Raw genomic sequence first — 20,415 nt, forward strand, 5'->3', positions numbered from 1 at the left:
CAAGACCTCTTTGGCCCAGCAGCCTCAGGGCAGCAGGGAGAGCAAGAGGCCCAACTTGCCCCTAGGTCGGCTCTGCCCCTTCCCACACAGGCAGCCAACCCAGCAGCTGCCTGACAGACTCTGGCTCCCCCGAGCTCTCTGCCGGTGCAGGGGTCAGGAACAGACGTGTGCATGTGGTTCTGCCTTGGTCTGGGAGTGTGGACCCACTGCCTGGACCCCAGGCTCAGGGGCAAGGGCCCGGAGAGAGCAACACGCCGAAGCGCTTTTCTCCTGGCCTTGGGAGCGTTGTGCGTGCCTGGCGGGAACAGCGGGCGGGAGTGTTGGCAAACCCGCCTTTGGAGGCAGCCGGGGAGGTCTTCCAGTGGGAGAGGGCCGGTTGTGCTCAGAGGCCCCACAGGCCAGGGGCAGGACCCAGCAGGGACCCTGCCCCTGGCCAGCCTTGCCCAGACCTTCCTGGCCTCCGGGGGTACTGCCCCACCAAGGGGCAGGCTGCGGGGACTGGGTCCTGATATGCCCGTGCGCCTCCACTGGCTCATCCCCGCTGGTGCCTTTCCCCTGGGCCTAGGCCTAGGTTGAGGCCTCCTTGGAGAGGAGGTTGCTGGCAGGGGCTGTCTCCACACTGCAAGGTGGTGGAGCTCAGAGGGCCTCGTCAGAGGGAAGGGACCAGCAAGGGGCTGGATGCCCAAGACCTCTTTGGCCCAGCAGCCTCAGGGCAGCAGGGAGAGTAAGAGGCCCAACTTGCCCCTAGGTCGGCTCTGCCCCTTCCCACACAGGCGGCCAGCCCAGCAGCTGCCTGACAGACTCTGGCTCCTCCCAGCTCTCTGCCGGTGGAGGGGGCAGGAACAGACGTGTGCATGTTGTTGTGCCTTGGCCTGGGACTGTGGATCCCCTGCCTGGCCCCCCGGCTCAGGGGCAAGGGCCCGGAGAGACCACCACCCCGAAGCGCTTTTCTCCCGGGCTTGGGAGCATTGTGCGTGCCTGGCGGGAAGAGCGGGCAGGAGTGTTGGCAAACTGGCCTTTGGAGGCAGCCGGGGAGGTCTTCCAGTGGGAGAGGGCCGGTTGTGCTCAGAGGCCCCACAGGCCATGGGGAGGACCCAGCAGGGCCCCTGCCCCTGGCCAGCCTTGCCCAGATCTTCCTGGCCTCCGGGGGTACTGCCCCACCAAGGGGCAGGCTGCGGGGACTGGGTCCAGACATGCCCGGGCGCCTCCCCAGGCTCATCCCCGCTGGTGCCTTTCCCCTGGGCCTAGGCCTCGGTTGAGGCCTCCTTGGAGAGGATGTTGCTGGCAGGGGCTGTCTCCACACTGCAAGGTGCTGAAGCTCAGAGGGCCTCGTCAGAGGGAAGGGACCAGCAAGGGGCTGGATGCCCAAGACCTCTTTGGCCCAGCAGCCTCAGGGCAGCAGGGAGAGGAAGAGGCCCAACTTGCCCCTAGGTCGGCTCTGCCCCTTCCCACACAGGCGGCCAGCCCAGCAGCTGCCTGACAGACTCTGGCTCCCCCGAGCTATCTGCCGGTGCAGGGGTCAGGAACAGACGTGTGCATGTGGTTCTGCCTTGGTCTGGGAGTGTGGACCAACTGCCTGGCCCCCAGGCTCAGGGGCAAGGGCCCGAGGAGAGCACCACCCCGAAGCGCTTTTCTCCCGGGCTTGGGAGCATTGTGCGTGCCTGGCGGGAACAGCGGGCGGGAGTGTTGGCAAACTGGCCTTTGGAGGCAGCCGGGGAGTTCTTCCAGTGGGAGAGGGCCGGTTGTGCTCAGAGGCCCCACAGGCCAGGGGCAGGACCCAGCAGGGCCCCTGCCCCTGGCCAGCCTTGCCCAGACCTTCCTGGCCTCCGGGGGTACTGCCCCACCAAGGGGCAGGCTGCGGGGACTGGGTCCAGACATGCCCGGGCGCCTCCCCAGGCTCATCCCCGCTGGTGCCTTTCCCCTGGGCCTAGGCCTCGGTTGAGGCCTCCTTGGAGAGGAGGTTGCTGGCAGGGGCTGTCTCCACACTGCAAGGTGCTGGAGCTCAGAGGGCCTCGTCAGAGGGAAGGGACCAGCAAGGGGCTGGATGCCCAAGACCTCTTTGGCCCAGCAGCCTCAGGGCAGCAGGGAGAGCAAGAGGCCCAACTTGCCCCTAGGTCGGCTCTGCCACTTCCCACACAGGCGGCCAGCCCAGCAGCTGCCTGACAGACTCTGGCTCCCCCGAGCTCTCTGCTGGTGCAGGGGGCAGGTCAGACGTGTGCATGTGGTTCTGCCTTGGCCTGGGAGTGTGGACACCCTGCCTTGCCCCCAGGCTCAGGGGCAAGGGCCCAGAGAGAGCACCACCCTGAAGCGCTTTTCTTCCGGGCTTAGGAGCATTGTGCCCGCCTGCTGGTAACAGTGGCCGGGAGCGCTTGCAAACCGGCCTTTGGAGGCAGCCGGGGAGGTCTTCCAGTGGGAGAGGGCCGGTTGTGCTCAGAGGCCCCACAGGCCAGGGGCAGGACCCAGCAGGGCCCCTGCCCCTGGCCAGCCTTTCCCAGACCTTCCTGGCCTCCGGGGGTACTGCCCCACCAAGGGGCAGGCTGCGGGGACTGGGTCCAGACATGCTCGGGCGCCTCCCCTGGCTCATCCCCGCTGGTGCCTTTCCCCTGGGCCTAGGCCTCGGTTGAGGCCTCCTTGGAGAGGAGGTTGCTGGCAGGGGCTGTCTCCACACTGCAAGGTGCTGGAGCTCAGAGGGCCTCGTCAGAGGGAAGGGACCAGTAAGGGGCTGGATGCCCAAGACGTCTTTGGCCCAGCAGCCTCAGGGCAGCAGGGAGAGCAAGAGGCCCAACTTGCCCCTAGGGCGGCTCTGCCCCTTCCCACACAGGCGGCCAACCCAGCAGCTGCCTGACAGACTCTGGCTCCCCCAATCTCTCTGCCGGTGCAGGGGACAGGAACAGACGTGGGCATGTGGTTCTGCCTTGGCCTGGGAGTGTGTTCCCCATGCCTTGCCCCCAGGCTCAGGGGCAAGGGCCCGGAGAGAGCACCACCCCGAAGCGCTTTTCTCCCGGGCTTGGGAGCATTGTGCAAGTCTGGCGTGAACAGCGGGTGGGAGTGTTGGCAAACAGGACTTTGGAGTCAGCCGGGGAGGTCTTCCAGTGGGAGAGGGCCGGGTGTGCTCAGAGGCCCCACAGGCCAGGGGCAGGACCCAGCAGGTCCCCTGCCCCTGGCCAGCCTTTCCCAGACCTTCCTGGCCTCCGGGGGTACTGCCCCACCAAGGGGCAGGCTGCGGGGACTGGGTCCAGACATGCCTGGGCGCCTCCCCAGGCTCATCCCCGCTGGTGCCTTTCCCCTGGTCCTAGGTCTCGGTTGAGGCCTCCTTGGAGAGGAGGTTGCTGGCAGGGGCTGTCTCCACACTGCAAGGTGCTGGAGCTCAGAGGGCCTCGTCAGAGGGAAGGGACAAGCAAAGGGCTGGATGCCCAAGACCTCTTTGGCCCAGCAGCCTCAGGGCAGCAGGGAGAGCAAGAGGCCCTACTTGCCCCTAGGTCGGCTCTGCCCCTTCCCACAAAGGCGGCCAGCCCAGCAGCTGCCTGACAGACTCTGGCTCCCCCGAGCTCTCTGCCGGTGCAGGGGTCAGGAACAGACGTGTGCATGTGGTTCTGCCTTGGCCTGGGAGTGTGGATCCCCTGCCTGGCCCCCAGTCTCAGGGGCAAGGGCCCGGAGAGAGCACCACCCCGAAGCGCTTTTCTCCCGGGCTTGGGAGCATTGTGCGCGCTTGGTGGGAAGAGTGGGCGGGAGTGCGTGCAAAACGGCCTTTGGAGGCAGACGGGGAGGTCTTCCAGCGGGAGAGTGCCGGTTGTGCTCAGACGTCCCACAGGCCACGGGCAGGACCCAGCGCTGTCCCTGCCCCTGGCAGCCTTGCACAGACCTTCCTGGCCTCCGGGGGTACTGCCCCACCAAGGGGCAGGCTGCGGGGACTGGGTCCAGACATGCCCGGGCGCCTCCCCAGGCTCATCCCCGCTGGTGCCTTTCCCCTGGGCCTAGGCCTCGGTTGAGGCCTCATTGGAGAGGAGGTTGCTGGCAGGGGCTGTCTCCACACTGCAAGGTGCTGGAGCTCAGAGGGCCTCGTCAGAGGGAAGGGACCAGCAAGGGGCTGGATGCCCAAGACCTCTTTGGCCCAGCAGCCTCAGGGCAGCAGGGAGAGGAAGAGGCCCAACTTGCCCCTAGGTCGGCTCTGCCCCTTCCCACACAGGCGGCCAGCCCAGCAGCTGCCTGACAGACTCTGGCTCCCCCGAGCTCTCTGCCGGTGCAGGGGTCAGGAACAGACGTGTGCATGTGGTTCTGCCTTGGTCTGGGAGTGTGGACCCACTGCCTGGCCCCCAGGCTCAGGGGCAAGGGCCCGGAGAGAGCACCACCCCGAAGCGCTTTTCTCCCGGGCTTGGGAGCATTGTGCGAGCCTGGCGTGAACAGCGGGCGGGAGTGTTTGCAAACAGGACTTTGGAGGCAGCTGGGGAGGTCTTCCAGTGGGAGAGGGCCGGTTGTGCTCAGAGGCCTCACAGGCCAGGGGCAGGACCCAGCAGGGACCCTGCCCCTGGCCAGCCTTGCCCAGACCTTCCTGGCCTCCGGGGGTACTGCCCCACCAAGGGGCAGGCTGCGGGGACTGGGTCCAGACATGTCCGTGCGCCTCCCCAGGATCATCCCCGCTGGTGCTTTTCCCCTGGGCGTAGGCCTCGGTTGAGGCCTCTTTGGAGAGGAGGTTGCTGGCAGGGGCTGTCTCCACACTGCAAGGTGCTGGAGCTCAGAGGGCCTCGTCAGAGGGAAGGGACCAGCAAAGGGCTGGATGCCCAAGACCTCTTTGACCCAGCAGCCTCAGGGCAGCAGGGAGAGCAAGAGGCCCAACTTGCCCCTAGGTCGGCTCTGCCCCGTCCCACACAGGCAGCCAGCCCAGCAGCAGCCTGGCAGTCTCTGGCTCCCCCGAGCTCTCTGCCGGTGTAGGGGGCAGGAACAGACGTGTGCATGTCGTTCTGCCTTGGCCTGGGAGTGTGTTCCAAGTGCCTGGTCCCCAGGCTCAGGGGCAAGGGCCCGAGGAGAGCACCACCCCGAAGCGCTTTTCTCCCGGGCTTGGGAGCATTGTGCCTGCCTGGCGGGAACAGCGGGCGGGAGTGCTTGCAAACCGGCCTTTGGAGGCAGACGGGGAGGTCTTCCAGCGGGAGAGTGCCGGTTGTGCTCAGACTCCCCATAGGCCAGGGGCACGACCCAGCAGGGCCCCTGCCCCTCGCAGCCTTGCCCAGACCTTCCTGGCCTCCGGGGGTACTGCCCCACCAAGGGGCAGGCTGCGGGGACTGGGTCCAGACATGCCCGTGCGCCTCCACTGGCTCATCTCCGCTGGTGCCTTTCCCCTGGGCCTAGGCCTCGGTTGAGGCCTCCTTGGAGAGGAGGTTGCTGGCAGGGGCTGTCTCCACACTGCAAGGTGCTGGAGCTCAGAGGGCCTCGTCAGAGGGAAGGGACCAGCAAGGGGCTGGATGCCCAAGACCTCTTTGGCCCAGCAGCCTCAGGGCAGCAGGGAGAGCAAGAGGCCCAACTTGCCCCTAGGTCGGCTCTGCCCCTTCCCACACAGGCGGCCAGCCCAGCAGCTGCCTGACAGACTCTGGCTCCCCCCAGCTCTCTGCCGGTGGAGGGGGCAGGAACAGACGTGTGCATGTGGTTCTGCCTTGGCCTGGGACTGTGGATCCCCTGCCTGGCCCCCAGGCTCAGGGGCAGGGGCCCGGAGAGACCACCACCCCGAAGCGCTTTTCTCCGGGGTTTTGGAACATTGTGTGTGCCTGGCGGGAACAGCGAGTGGGAATGCTTGCAAACCGGCCTTTGGGGGCAGCCGGGGAGGTCCTCCATGGTCCCTGAGAGAACACCACCCCGAAGCGCTTTTCTCACGGTCTTGGGAGTATTGTGCGCGGCTGGCGGGAACAGCGGGCATGAGTGCTTGCAAACTGTCCTTTGGAGGCAGCCCGGGAGGTCTTCCAAGGGCCGGACTGATCACCACCCCAAAATGCTTTTCTCTCGGGCTTGGGAGCATTGTGCGCGGCTGTCGGGAACAACCGACATGAATGCTTGCAAACCGGCCTTTGGAGGCAGCCCGGGAGGTCTTCCAAGGGCCCGGAGAGAGTACCACCCCAAAATGCTTTTCTCCCGGGCTTGGGAGCATTGTGCGTGGCTGGCGGAAGCAGCGGGCATGAGTACTTACAAACCGGCCTTTGGAGGCAGCCGGGGAGGTCTTGAAAGTGCCCGGAGAGAGCACCACCCCGAAGCGGTTTTCTCCCGGGCTTGGGAACATTGTGCGCGGCTGGCGGGAACAGCAGGCAGGACTGCTTGCAAACTGGCCTTTGGAGGCAGCCGGGGAGGTCTTCCAAGGGCCCGGAGTGAGCACCAGCCCAAAATGCTTTTCTCCCGGGCTTGGGAGCATTGTGCGCGGCTGGTGGGAACAACGGGCATGAGTGCTTGCAAACCGGCCTTTGGAGGCAGCCGGGGACGTCTTCCAAGGGCCCAGAGAGAACACCACCCCGAAGCGCTTTTCTCCCGGGCTTGGGAGCATTGTGCGCGGCTGGCGGGAACAGCAGGCAGGACTGCTTGCAAACTGGCCTTTGGAGGCAGCCGGGGAGGTCTTCCAAGGGCCCGGAGTGAGCACCACCCCAAAATGCTTTTCTCCCGGGCTTGGGAACATTGTGCGCGGCTGGTGGGAACAACGGGCATGAGTGCTTGCAAACCGGCCTTTGGAGGCAGCCGGGGACGACTTCCAAGGGCCCGGAGAGATCACCACCCCGAAGCACTTTTCTCCCGGGCTTGGGAGCATTGTGCGTGGCTGGCGGGAACAGCAGGAAGGAGTCCTTGCAAACCGGCCTTTGGAGGCAGCGGGGGAGGTCTTCCAAGGGCCTGTAGAGAGCACCACCCCGAAGCGCTTTTCTCCCGGGCTTGGGAGTATTGTGCGCGGGTGGCAGGAACAGCAGGCAGGAGTGCTTGAAAACCGGCCTTTGCAGGCAGCCGGGGAGGTCTTCCAGGGCCCGGTGTGAGCACCACCCCAAAAAGCTTTTCTCCCGGGCTTGGGAGCATTGTGCGCGGATGGTGGGAACAGCGGGCATGAGTGCTTGCAAACTGGCCACTGGAGGCAGCCGGGGAGGTCTTCCAAGGGCCTGTAGAGAGCACCACCCCAAAATGCTTCTCTCCCAGGCTTTGGAGCATTGTGCGTGGCTGGCGGGAACAGCAGGAAGGAGTCCTTGCAAACCGGCCTTTGGAGGCAGCCGGGGAGGTCTTCCAAGGGCCTGTAGAGAGCACCACCCCGACGCGCTTTTCTCCCGGGCTTGGGAGCATTGTGCGCAGGTGGCGGGAACAGCAGGCAGGAGTGCTTGAAAACTGGCCTTTGGAGGCAGCCGGGGAGGTCTTCCAGGGCCCGGTGTGAGCACCACCACAAAAAGCTTTTCTCCCGGGCTTGGGAGCATTGTGCGCGGCTGGTGGGAACAGCGGACATGAGTGCTTGCAAACTGGCCATTGGAGGCAGCCGGGGAGGTCTTCCAAGGGCCCGGAGTGAGCACCACCCCAAAATGCTTTTCTCCCGGGCTTGGGAGCATTGTGCGTGGCTGGCGGGAACAGCAGGAAGGAGTCCTTGCAAACCGGCCTTTGGAGGCAGCCGGGGAGGTCTTCCAAGGGCCTGTAGAGAGCACCACCCCGAAGCGCTTTTCTCCCGGGCTTGGGAGCATTTTGCGCGGGTGGCGGGAACAGCAGGCAGGAGTGCTTGAAAACCGTCCTTTGGAGGCAGCCGGGGAGGTCTTCCAGGGCCCGGTGTGAGCACCACCCCAAAATGCTTTTCTCCCGGGCTTGGGAGCATTGTGCGCGGCTGGCGGGAACAGCAGGAAGGAGTCCTTGCAAACCGGCCTTTGGAGGCAGCCGGGGAGGTCTTCCAAGGGCCTGTAGAGAGCACCACCCCGAAGCGCTTTTCTCCCGGGCTTGGGAGCATTGTGCGCGGGTGGCGGGAACAGCAGGCAGGAGTGCTTGAAAACCGTCCTTTGGAGGCAGCCGGGGAGGTCTTCCAGGGCCCGGTGTGAGCACCACCCCAAAATGCTTTTCTCCCGGGCTTGGGAGCATTGTGCGCGGATGGCGGGAACACCGAGTCGGAGTGCTTCCAAACCGGCCTTTGGGGGCACCCCGGGAGGTCTTCCATGGGCACGGAGAGAACACCACCCCGAAGCGCTTTTCTCCGGGGTTTTGGAGGATTGTGCGTGGCTGGCGGGAACAGCGAGTGCGAGTGCTTGCAAACCGGCCTTTGGGGGCAGCCAGGGAGGTCCTCCATTGGCACGGAGAGAACACCACCCCGAAGCGCTTTTCTCCCGGTCTTGGGAGCATTGTGCGAGGCTGGCGGGAACAGCGGGCGGGAGTGCTTGCAAACCGGCCTTTGGAGGCAGCTTGGGAGGTCTTCCAACGGCCCGGAGAGAGCACAATCCCGAAGCACTTTTCTCACGGAATTGGGAGCATTGTTCGCGGCTGTCGGGAACAGAGGACATGAGTGCTTGCAAACCGGCCTTTAGAGGCAGCCGGGGAGTCTTCCAAGGGCCCGGAGAGAGACCACCTCAAAATGCTTTTCTCCCGGGCTTGGGAGCATTGTGTGCGGCTGGCGGGTCAGCGGGAGGGAGTTCTTGAAAACCAGCCTTTGGAGGCAGCCTGGGAGGTCTTCCAAGGGCCGGGAGAGAGCACCACCCTGAAGGGCTTTTCTCCTGGGCTTGGAGCATTTGCACGGATGGCGGGAACAGTGAGTGGGAGTGCTTGCAAACCGGCATTTGGGGGCAGCCCGGGAGGTCTTTCTTGGGTCCAGAGAGAACACCACCCCGAAACGCTTTTCTCCCGGGCTTGGGAGGATTGTGCGCGGGTGGCGGGAACAGCGGGCAGAAGTGCTTGCAAACCGGCCTTGGAGGCAGCCGGGGAGGTCTTCCAAAGCCCGGAGTGAGCACCACCCCAAAATGCTTTTCTCCCGGGCTTGGGAGCATTGTGCGCAGCTGGCGTGAACAGCGGGATTGAGTGCTTGCAAACCAGCCTTTGGAGGCAGCCGGGGAGGTCTTCCAGCGGGAGAGTGCCAGTTGTTCTCAGAGGCCCCACAGGCCAGGGGCAGGACCCAGCAGTGTCCCTGCCTCTGGCAGCCTTGCCCAGACCTTCCTGGCCTCCGGGGGTACTACCCCACCAAGGGGCAGGCTGCAGGGCCTGGGTCCAGACATGCCCGGGCGCCTCCCCAGGCTCATCCCCGCTGGTGCCTTTCCCCTGGGCCTAGGCCTCGGTTGAGGCCTCCTTGGAGAGGAGGTTGCCGGCAGGGGCTGTCTGCACACTGCAAGGTGCTAGAGCTCAGAGAGCCTCGTCAGAGGGAAAGGACCAGCAAAGGGCTGGATGCCCAAGACCTCTTTGACCCAGCAGCCTCAGGGCAGCAGGGAGAGCAAGAGGCCCAACTTGCCCCTAGGTCGGCTCTACCCCGTCCCACACAGGCAGCCAGCCCAGCAGCAGCCTGGCAGTCTCTGGCTCCCCCGAACTCTCTGCCGGTGTAGGGGGCAGGAACAGACGTGTGCATGTCGTTCTGCCTTGGCCTGGGAGTGTGTTCCCCCTGCCTGTCCCCCAGGCTCAGGGGCAAGGGCCCGGAGAGAGCACCACCCTGAAGCGTTTTTCTCCCGGGCTTAGGAGCATTGTGCACGCCTGCTGGGAACAGTGGGCGGGTGCGCTTGCAAACCGGCCTTTGGAGGCAGCAGGGGAGGTCTTTCAGTGGGAGAGGGCCGGTTGTGCTCAGAGGCCCCACAGGCCAGGGGCAGGACCCAGCAGGGCCCCTGCCCCTGGCCAGCCTTGCCCAGACCTTCCTGGCCTCCGGGGGTACTGCCCCACCAAGGGGCAGGCTGCGGGAACTGGGTCCAGACATGCTCGGGCGCCTCCCCTGGCTCATCCCCGCTGGTGCCTTTCCCCTGGGCCTAGGCCTCGGTTGAGGCCTCCTTGGAGAGGAGGTTGCTGGCAGGGGCTGTCTCCACACTGCAAGGTGCTGGAGCTCAGAGGGCCTCGTCAGAGTGAAGGGACCAGCGAGGGGCTGGATGCCCAAGACGTCTTTGGCCCAGCAGCCTCAGGGCAGCAGGGAGAGCAAGAGGCCCAACTTGCCCCTAGGTCGGCTCTGCCCCTTCCCACAGAGGCGGCCAACCCAGCACCTGCCTGACAGACTCTGGCTCCCCCAAGCTCTCTGCCGGTGCAGGGGACAAGAACAGACGTGGGCATGTGGTTCTGCCTTGGCCTGGGAGTGTGTTCCCCCTGCCTTGCCCCCAGGCTCAGGGGCAAGGGCCCGGAGAGAGCACCACTCCGAAGTCCTTTTCTCCCGGGCTTGGGAGCATTGTGCGAGCCTGACGTGAACAGCGGGCGGGAGTGTTTGCAAACAGGACTTTGGAGGCAGCCGGGGAGGTCTTCCAGTGGGAGAGGGCCGGTTGTGCTCAGAGGCCCCACAGGCCAGGGTCAGGACCCAGCAGGGCCCCTGCCCCTGGCCAAACTTGCCCAGACCTTCCTGGCCTCCGGGGGTACTGCCCCACCAAGGGGCAGGCTGCGGGGACTGGGTCCAGACATGTCCGTGCGCCTCCCCAGGATCATCCCCGCTGGTGCCTTTCCCCTGGGCCTAGGCCTCGGTTGAGGCCTCCTTGGAGAGGAGGTTGCTGGCAGGGGCTGTCTCCACACTGCAAGGTGCTGGAGCTCAGAGGGCCTCGTCAGAGGGAAGGCACCAGCAAGGGGCTGGATGCCCAAGACCTCTTTGGCCCAGCAGCCTCAGGGCAGCAGGGAGAGCAAGAGGCCCAACTTGCCCCTAGGTCGGCTCTGCCCCTTCCCACACAGGCGGCCAGCCCAGCAGCTGCCTGACAGACTCTGGCTCCCCCGAGCTCTCTGCCGGGGCAGGGGGCAGATCAGACGTGTGCATGTGGTTCTGTCTTGTCCTGGGAGTGTGGACACCCTGCCTTGCCCCCAGGCTCAGGGGCAAGGGCCCGGAGAGAGCACCACCCTGAAGCGCTTTTCTCCCGACCTTGGGAGCATTGTGCATGCCTGCTGGGAACAGTGGGCGGGAGCGCTTGCAAACCGGCCTTTGGAGGCAGCCGGGGAGGTCTTCCAGTGGGAGAGGGCTGGTTGTGCTCAGAGGCCCCACAGGCCAGGGGCAGGACGCAGCAGGGCCCCTGCCCCTGGCCAGCCTTGCCCAGACCTTCCTGGCCTCCGGGGGTACTGCCCCACCAAGGGGCAGGCTGCGGGGCCTGGGTCCAGACATGCCCGGGCGCCTCCCCATGCTCATCCCCGCTGGTGCCTTTCCCCTGGGCCTAGGCCTCGGTTGAGGCCTCCTTGGAGAGGAGGTTGCTGGCAGGGGCTGTCTCCACACTGCAAGGTGCTGGAGCTCAGAGGGCCTCGTCAGCGGGAAGGGACCAGCAAGGGGCTGGATGCCCAAGACCTCTTTGGCCCAGCAGCCTCAGGGCAGCAGGGAGAGCAAGAGGCCCAACTTGCCCCTAGGTCGGCTCTGCCCCTTCCCACACAGGCAGCCAACCCAGCAGCTGCCTGACAGACTCTGGCTCCCCCGAGCTCTCTGCCGGTGCAGGGGTCAGGAACAGACGTGTGCATGTGGTTCTGCCTTGGTCTGGGAGTGTGGACCCACTGCCTGGACCCCAGGCTCAGGGGCAAGGGCCCGGAGAGAGCAACACCCCGAAGCGCTTTTCTCCTGGCCTTGGGACCGTTGTGCGTGCCTGGCGGGAACAGCGGGCGGGAGTGCTTGCAAACCGGCCTTTCAAGGCAGACGGGGAGGTCTTCCAGCGGGAGAGTGCCGGTTGTGCTCAGACGCCCCACAGGCCAGGGGCAGGACCCAGCAGTGTCCCTGCCCCTGGCAGCCTTGCCGAGACCTTCCTGGCCTCCGGGGGTACTGCCCCACCAAGGGGCAGGCTGCGGGGACTGGGTCCAGACATGCCCGGGTGCCTCCCCAGGCTCATCCCCGCTGGTGCCTTTCCCCTGGGCCTAGGCCTCGGTTGAGGCCTCCTTGGAGAGGAGGTTGCTGGCAGGGGCTGTCTCCACACTGCAAGGTGCTGGAGATCAGAGGGCCTCGTCAGCGGGAAGGGACCAGCAAAGGGTTGGATGCCCAAGACCTCTTTGACCCAGCAGCCTCAGGGCAGCAGGGAGAGCAAGAGGCCCAATTTGCCCCTAGGTCGGCTCTGCCCCGTCCCACACAGGCGGCCAGCCCAGCAGCAGCCTGGCAGTCTCTGGCTCCCCCGAGCTCTCTGCCGGTGTAGGGGGCAGGAACAGACGTGTGCATGTCGTTCTGCCTTGGCCTGGGAGTGTGTTCCCCCTGCCTTGCCCCCAGGCTCAGGGGCAAGTGCCCGGTGAGAGCACCACCCCGAAGCGCGTTTCTCCCGGGCTTGGGAGCATTGTGCGTGCCTGGCGGGAACAGCGGGCGGGAGTGCTTGCAAACCGGCCTTTCGAGGCAGACGGGCAGGTCTTCCAGCGGGAGAGTGCCGGTTGTGCTCAGACGCCCCACAGGCCAGGGGCAGGACCCAGCAGTGTCCCTGCCCCTGGCAGCCTTGCCCAGACCTTCCTGGCCTCCGGGGGTACTGCCCCACCAAGGGGCAGGCTGCGGGGACTGGGTCCAGACATGCCCGGGCGCCTCCCCAGGCTCATCCCCGCTGGTGCCTTTCCCCTGGGCCTAGGCCTCGGTTGAGGCCTCCTTGGAGAGGAGGTTGCTGGCAGGGGCTGTCTCCACACTGCAAGGTGCTGGAGCTCAGAGGGCCTCGTCAGAGGGAAGGGACCAGCAAGGGGCTGGATGCCCAAGACCTCTTTGGCCCAGCAGCCTCAGGGCAGCAGGGAGAGCAAGAGGCCCAACTTGCCCCTAGGTCGGCTCTGCCCCTTCCCACACAGGCAGCCAACCCAGCAGCTGCCTGACAGACTCTGGCTCCCCCGAGCTCTCTGCCGGTGCAGGGGTCAGGAACAGACGTGTGCAAGTGGTTCTGCCTTGGTCTGGGAGTGTGGACCCACTGCCTGGACCCCAGGCTCAGGGGCAAGTTCCCGGAGAGAGCAACACCCCGAAGCGCTTTTCTCCTGGCCTTGGGAGCGTTGTGCGTGCCTGGCGGGAACAGCGGGCGGGAGTGTTGGCAAACCCGCCTTTGGAGGCAGCCGGGGAGGTCTTCCAGTGGGAGAGGGCCGGTTGTGCTCAGAGGCCCCACAGGCCAGGGGCAGGACCCAGCAAGGACCCTGCCCCTGGCCAGCCTTGCCCAGACCTTCCTCGCCTCCGGGGGTACTGCCCCACCAAGGGGCAGGCTGCGGGGACTGGGTCCTAATATGCCCGTGCGCCTCCACTGGCTCATCCCCGCTGGTGCCTTTCCCCTGGGCCTAGGCCTCGGTTGAGGCCTCCTTGGAGAGGAGGTTGCTGGCAGGGGCTGTCTCCACACTGCAAGGTGCTGGAGCTCAGAGGGCCTCGTCAGAGGGAAGGGACCAGCAAGGGGCTGGATGCCCAAGACCTCTTTGGCCCAGCAGCCTCAGGGCAGCAGGGAGAGCAAGAGGCCCAACTTGCCCCTAGGTCGGCTCTGCCCCTTCCCACACAGGCGGCCAGCCCAGCAGCTGTCTGACAGACTCTGGCTCCCCCCAGCTCTCTGCCGGTGGAGGGGGCAGGAACAGACGTGTGCATGTTGTTGTGCCTTGGCCTGGGACTGTGGATCCCCTGCCTGGCCCCCAGGCTCTGGGGCATGGGCCCGGAGAGACCAACACCACGAAGCGCTTTTCTCCCGGGCTTGGGAGCATTGTGCGCGCCTGGCGGGAACAGTGGGCGGGAGTGCTTGCAAACCGGCCTTTGGAGGCAGCCGGGGAGGTCTTCCAGTGGGAGAGGGCCGGTTGTGCTCAGAGGCCCCACAGGCCAGGGGCAGGACCCAGCAGGTCCCCTGCCCCTGGCCAGCCTTTCCCAGACCTTCCTGGCCTCCGGGGGTACTGCCCCACCAAGGGGCAGGCTGCGGGGACTGGGTCCAGACATGCCCGGGCGCCTCCCCAGGCTCATCCCCGCTGGTGCCTTTCCTCTGGTCCTAGGTCTCGGTTGAGGCCTCCTTGGAGAGGAGGTTGCTGGCAGGGGCTGTCTCCACACTGCAAGGTGCTGGAGATCAGAGGGCCTCGTCAGAGGGAAGGGACCAGCAAAGGGCTGGATGCCCAAGACCTCTTTGACCCAGCAGCCTCAGGGCAGCAGGGAGAGCAAGAGGCCCAACTTGCCCCTAGGTCGGCTCTGCCCCGTCCCACACTGGCGGCCAGCCCAGCAGCAGCCTGGCAGTCTCTGGCTCCCCCGAGCTCTCTGCCGGTGTAGGGGGCAGGAACAGACGTGTGCATGTCGTTCTGCCTTGGCCTGGGAATGTGTTCCCCCTGCCTGGCCCCCAGGCTCAGGGGCAAGGGCCCGGTGAGAGCACCACCCCGAAGCGCTTTTCTCCCGGGCTTGGGAGCATTGTGCGTGCCTGGCGGGAACAGCGGGCGGGAGTGCTTGCAAACCGGCCTTTCGAGGCAGACGGGGAGGTCTTCCAGCGGGAGAGTGCCGGTTGTGCTCAGACGCCCCACAGGCCAGGGGCAGGACCCAGCAGTGTCCCTGCCCCTGGCAGCCTTGCCCAGACATTCCTGGCCTCCGGGGGTACTGCCCCACCAAGGGGCAGGCTGCGGGGACTGGGTCCAGACATGCCCGGGCGCCTCCCCAGGCTCATCCCCGCTGGTGCCTTTCCCCTGGGCCTAGGCCTCGGTTGAGGCCTCCTTGGAGAGGAGGTTGCTGGCAGGGGCTGTCTCCACACTGCAAGGTGCTGGAGCTCAGAGGGCCTCGTCAGAGGGAAGGGACCAGCAAGGGGCTGGATGCCCAAGACATCTTTGGCCCAGCAGCCTCAGGGCAGCAGGGAGAGCAAGAGGCCCAACTTGCCCCTAGGTCGGCTCTGCCCCTTCCCACACAGGCGGCCAGCCCAGCAGCTGCCTGACAGACTCTGGCTCCCCCGAGCTCTCTGCCGGTGCAGGGGGCAGATCAGACGTGTGCGTGTGGTTCTGCCTTGGTCTGGGAGTGTGGACACCCTGCCTTGCCCCCAGGCTCAGGGGCAAGGGCCCGGAGAGAGCACCACCCTGAAGCGCTTTTCTCCCGGGCTTGGGAGCATTGTGCACGCCTGCTGGGAACAGTGGGCGGGAGCGCTTGCAAACCGGCCTTTGGAGGCAGCCGGGGAGGTCTTCCAGTGGGAGAGGGCCGGTTGTGCTCAGAGGCCCCACAGGCCAGGGGCAGGACGCACCAGGGCCCCTGCCCCTGGCCAGCCTTGCCCAGACCTTCCTGGCCTCCGGGGGTACTGCCCCACCAAGGGGCAGGCTGCGGGGCCTGGGTCCAGACATGCCCGGGCGCCTCCCCAGGATCATCCCCGCTGGTGCCTTTCCCCTGGGCCTAGGCCTCGGTTGAGGCCTCCTTGGAGAGGAGGTTGCTGGCAGGGGCTGTCTCCACACTGCAAGGTGCTGGAGCTCAGAGGGCCTCATCAGAGGGAAGGGACCAGCAAGGGGCTGGATGCCCAAGACCTCTTTGGCCCAGCAGCCTCAGGGCAGCAGGGAGAGGAAGAGGCCCAACTTGCCCCTAGGTCGGCTCTGCCCCTTCCCACACAGGCGGCCAGCCCAGCAGCTGCCTGACAGACTCTGGCTCCCCCGAGCTCTCTGCCGGTGCAGGGGTCAGGAACAGACGTGTGCATGTGGTTCTGCCTTGGTCTCCGAGTGTGGACCAACTGCCTGGCCCCCAGGTTCAGGGGCAAGGGCCCGGAGAGAGCACCACCCCGAAGCGCTTTTCTCCCGGGCTTGGGAGAATTGTGTGCGCTTGGTGGGAACAGTGGGCGGGAGTGCTTGCAAACCGGCCTTTGGAGGCAGCCGTGGAGGTCTTCCAGCGGGAGAGTGCCGGTTGTGCTCAGACGCCCCACAGGCCAGGGGCAGGACCCAGCAGTGTCCCTGCCCCTGGCCAAACTTGCCCAGACCTTCCTGGCCTCCGGGGGTACTGCCCCACCAAGGGGCAGGCTGCGGGGACTGGGTCCAGACATGCCCGGGCGCCTCCCCGGGCTCATCCCCGCTGGTGCCTTTCCCCTGGGCCTAGGCCTCGGTTGAGGCCTCCTTGGAGAGGAGGTTGCTGGCAGGGGCTGTCTCCACACTGCAAGGTGCTGGAGCTCAGAGGGCCTCGTCAGAGGGAAGGGACCAGCAAGGGGCTGGATGCCCAAGACCTCTTTGGCCCAGCAGCCTCAGGGCAGCAGGGAGAGCAAGAGGCCCAACTTGCCCCTAGGTCGGCTCTGCCCCTTCCCACACAGGCGGCCAGCCCAGCAGCTGCCTGACAGACTCTGGCTCCCCCGAGCTCTCTGCCGGGGCAGGGGGCAGATCAGACGTGTGCATGTGGTTCTGTCTTGTCCTGGGAGTGTGGACACCCTGCCTTGCCCCCAGGCTCAGGGGCAAGGGCCCGGAGAGAGCACCACCCTGAAGCGCTTTTCTCCCGACCTTGGGAGCATTGTGCATGCCTGCTGGGAACAGTGGGCGGGAGCGCTTGCAAACCGGCCTTTGGAGGCAGCCGGGGAGGTCTTCCAGTGGGAGAGGGCCGGTTGTGCTCAGAGGCCCCACAGGCCAGGGGCAGGACGCAGCAGGGCCCCTGCCCCTGGCCAGCCTTGCCCAGACCTTCCTGGCCTCCGGGGGTACTGCCCCACCAAGGGGCAGGCTGCGGGGCCTGGGTCCAGACATGCCCGGGCGCCTCCCCAGGCTCATCCCCGCTGGTGCCTTTCCCCTGGGCCTAGGCCTCGGTTGAGGCCTCCTTGGAGAGGAGGTTGCTGGCAGGGGCTGTCTCCACACTGCAAGGTGCTGGAGCTCAGAGGGCCTCGTCAGAGGGAAGGGACCAGTAAGGGGCTGGATGCCCAAGACGTCTTTGGCCCAGCAGCCTCAGGGCAGCAGGGAGAGCAAGAGGCACAACTTGCCCCTAGGGCGGCTCTGCCCCTTCCCACACAGGCGGTCAACCCAGCAGCTGCCTGACAGACTCTGGCTCCCCCAAGCTCTCTGCCGGTGCAAGGGACAGGAACAGACGTGGGCATGTGGTTCTGCCTTGGCCTGGGAGTGTGTTCCCCCTGCCTTGCCCCCAGGCTCAGGGGCAAGGGCCCGGAGAGAGCACCACCCCGAAACGCTTTTCTCACGGGCTTGGGAGCATTGTGCGAGCCTGGCGTGAACAGCGGGCGGGAGTGTTTGCAAACAGGACTTTGGAGGCAGCCGTGGAGGTCTTCCAGTGGGAGAGGGCCGGTTGTGCTCAGAGGCCTCACAGGCCAGGGGCAGGACCCAGCAGGTCCCCTGCCCCTGGCCAGCCTTGCCCAGACCTTCCTGTCCTCCGGGGGTACTGCCCCACCAAGGGGCAGGCTGCGGGGACTGGGTCCAGACATGCCTGGGCGCCTCCCCAGGCTCATCCCCGCTGGTGCCTTTCCCCTGGGCATAGGCCTCGGTTGATGCCTCCTTGGAGAGGAGGTTGCTGGCAGGGGCTGTCTCCACACTGCAAGGTGCTGGAGCTCAGAGGGCCTCGTCAGCGGGAATGGACCAGCAAGGGGCTGGATGCCCAAGACCTCTTTGGCCCAGCAGCCTCAGGGCAGCAGGGAGAGCAAGAGGCCCAACTTGCCCCTAGGTCGGCTCTGCCCCTTCCCACACAGGCAGCCAACCCAGCAGCTGCCTGACAGACTCTGGCTCCCCCGAGCTCTCTGCCGGTGCAGGGGTCAGGAACAGACGTGTGCATGTGGTTCTGCCTTGGTCTGGGAGTGTGGACCCACTGCCTGGACCCCAGGCTCAGGGGCAAGGGCCCGGAGAGAGCAACACCCCGAAGCGCTTTTCTCCTGGCCTTGGGACCGTTGTGCGTGCCTGGCGGGAACAGCGGGCGGGAGTGCTTGCAAACCGGCCTTTCAAGGCAGACGGGGAGGTCTTCCAGCGGGAGAGTGCCGGTTGTGCTCAGACGCCCCACAGGCCAGGGGCAGGACCCAGCAGTGTCCCTGCCCCTGGCAGCCTTGCCGAGACCTTCCTGGCCTCCGGGGGTACTGCCCCACCAAGGGGCAGGCTGCGGGGACTGGGTCCAGACATGCCCGGGTGCCTCCCCAGGCTCATCCCCGCTGGTGCCTTTCCCCTGGGCCTAGGCCTCGGTTGAGGCCTCCTTGGAGAGGAGGTTGCTGGCAGGGGCTGTCTCCACACTGCAAGGTGCTGGAGATCAGAGGGCCTCGTCAGCGGGAAGGGACCAGCAAAGGGTTGGATGCCCAAGACCTCTTTGACCCAGCAGCCTCAGGGCAGCAGGGAGAGCAAGAGGCCCAATTTGCCCCTAGGTCGGCTCTGCCCCGTCCCACACAGGCGGCCAGCCCAGCAGCAGCCTGGCAGTCTCTGGCTCCCCCGAGCTCGCTGCCGGTGTAGGGGGCAGGAACAGACGTGTGCATGTCGTTCTGCCTTGGCCTGGGAGTGTGTTCCCCCTGCCTTGCCCCCAGGCTCAGGGGCAAGTGCCCGGTGAGAGCACCACCCCGAAGCGCGTTTCTCCCGGGCTTGGGAGCATTGTGCGTGCCTGGCGGGAACAGCGGGCGGGAGTGCTTGCAAACCGGCCTTTCGAGGCAGACGGGCAGGTCTTCCAGCGGGAGAGTGCCGGTTGTGCTCAGACGCCCCACAGGCCAGGGGCAGGACCCAGCAGTGTCCCTGCCCCTGGCAGCCTTGCCCAGACCTTCCTGGCCTCCGGGGGTACTGCCCCACCAAGGGTCAGGCTGCGGGGACTGGGTCCAGACATGCCCGGGCGCCTCCCCAGGCTCATCCCCGCTGGTGCCTTTCCCCTGGGCCTAGGCCTCGGTTGAGGCCTCCTTGGAGAGGAGGTTGCTGGCAGGGGCTGTCTCCACACTGCAAGGTGCTGGAGCTCAGAGGGCCTCGTCAGAGGGAAGGGACCAGCAAGGGGCTGGATGCCCAAGACCTCTTTGGCCCAGCAGCCTCAGGGCAGCAGGGAGAGCAAGAGGCCCAACTTGCCCCTAGGTCGGCTCTGCCCCTTCCCACACAGGCGGCCAGCCCAGCAGCTGCCTGACAGACTCTGGCTCCCCCGAGCTCTCTGCCGGTGCAGGGGGCAGATCAGACGTGTGCATGTGGTTCTGCCTTGGCCTGGGAGTGTGGACACCCTGCCTTGACCCCAGGCTCAGGGGCAAGGGCCCGGAGAGAGCACCACCCTGAAGCGCTTTTCTCTCGGGCTTGGGAGCATTGTGCGAGCCTGGCGTGAACAGCGGGCGGGAGTGTTTGCAAACAGGACTTTGGAGGCAGCCGTGGAGGTCTTCCAGTGGGAGAGGGCCGGTTGTGCTCAGAGGCCTCACAGGCCAGGGGCAGGACCCAGCAGGTCCCCTGCCCCTGGCCAGCCTTGCCCAGACCTTCCTGGCCTCCGGGGGTACTGCCCCACCAAGGGGCAGGCTGCGGGGACTGGGTCCAGACATGCCTGGGCGCCTCCCCAGGCTCATCCCCGCTGGTGCCTTTCCCCTGGGCATAGGCCTCGGTTGATGCCTCCTTGGAGAGGAGGTTGCTGGCAGGGGCTGTCTCCATACTGCAAGGTGCTGGAGCTCAGAGGGCCTCGTCAGCGGGAAGGGACCAGCAAGGGGCTGGATACCCAAGACCTCTTTGGCCCAGCAGCCTCAGGGCAGCAGGGAGAGCAAGAGGCCCAACTTGCCCCTAGGTCGGCTCTGCCCCTTCCCACACAGGCAGCCAACCCAGCAGCTGCCTGACAGACTCTGGCTCCCCCGAGCTCTCTGCCGGTGCAGGGGTCAGGAACAGACGTGTGCAAGTGGTTCTGCCTTGGTCTGGGAGTGTGGACCCACTGCCTGGACCCCAGGCTCAGGGGCAAGTTCCCGGAGAGAGCAACACCCCGAAGCGCTTTTCTCCTGGCCTTGGGAGCGTTGTGCGTGCCTGGCGGGAACAGCGGGCGGGAGTGTTGGCAAACCCGCCTTTGGAGGCAGCCGGGGAGGTCTTCCAGTGGGAGAGGGCCGGTTGTGCTCAGAGGCCCCACAGGCCAGGGGCAGGACCCAGCAAGGACCCTGCCCCTGGCCAGCCTTGCCCAGACCTTCCTCGCCTCCGGGGGTACTGCCCCACCAAGGGGCAGGCTGTGGGGACTGGGTCCTAATATGCCCGTGCGCCTCCACTGGCTCATCCCCGCTGGTGCCTTTCCCCTGGGCCTAGGCCTCGGTTGAGGCCTCCTTGGAGAGGAGGTTGCTGGCAGGGGCTGTCTCCACACTGCAAGGTGCTGGAGCTCAGAGGGCCTCGTCAGAGGGAAGGGACCAGCAAGGGGCTGGATGCCCAAGACCTCTTTGGCCCAGCAGCCTCAGGGCAGCAGGGAGAGCAAGAGGCCCAACTTGCCCCTAGGTCGGCTCTGCCCCTTCCCACACAGGCGGCCAGCCCAGCAGCTGTCTGACAGACTCTGGCTCCCCCCAGCTCTCT

This window comes from Dama dama, unplaced genomic scaffold, assembly GCF_033118175.1.
Source record: "Dama dama isolate Ldn47 unplaced genomic scaffold, ASM3311817v1 ptg000057l, whole genome shotgun sequence".
In the NCBI taxonomy this organism is placed as follows: domain Eukaryota; kingdom Metazoa; phylum Chordata; class Mammalia; order Artiodactyla; family Cervidae; genus Dama; species Dama dama.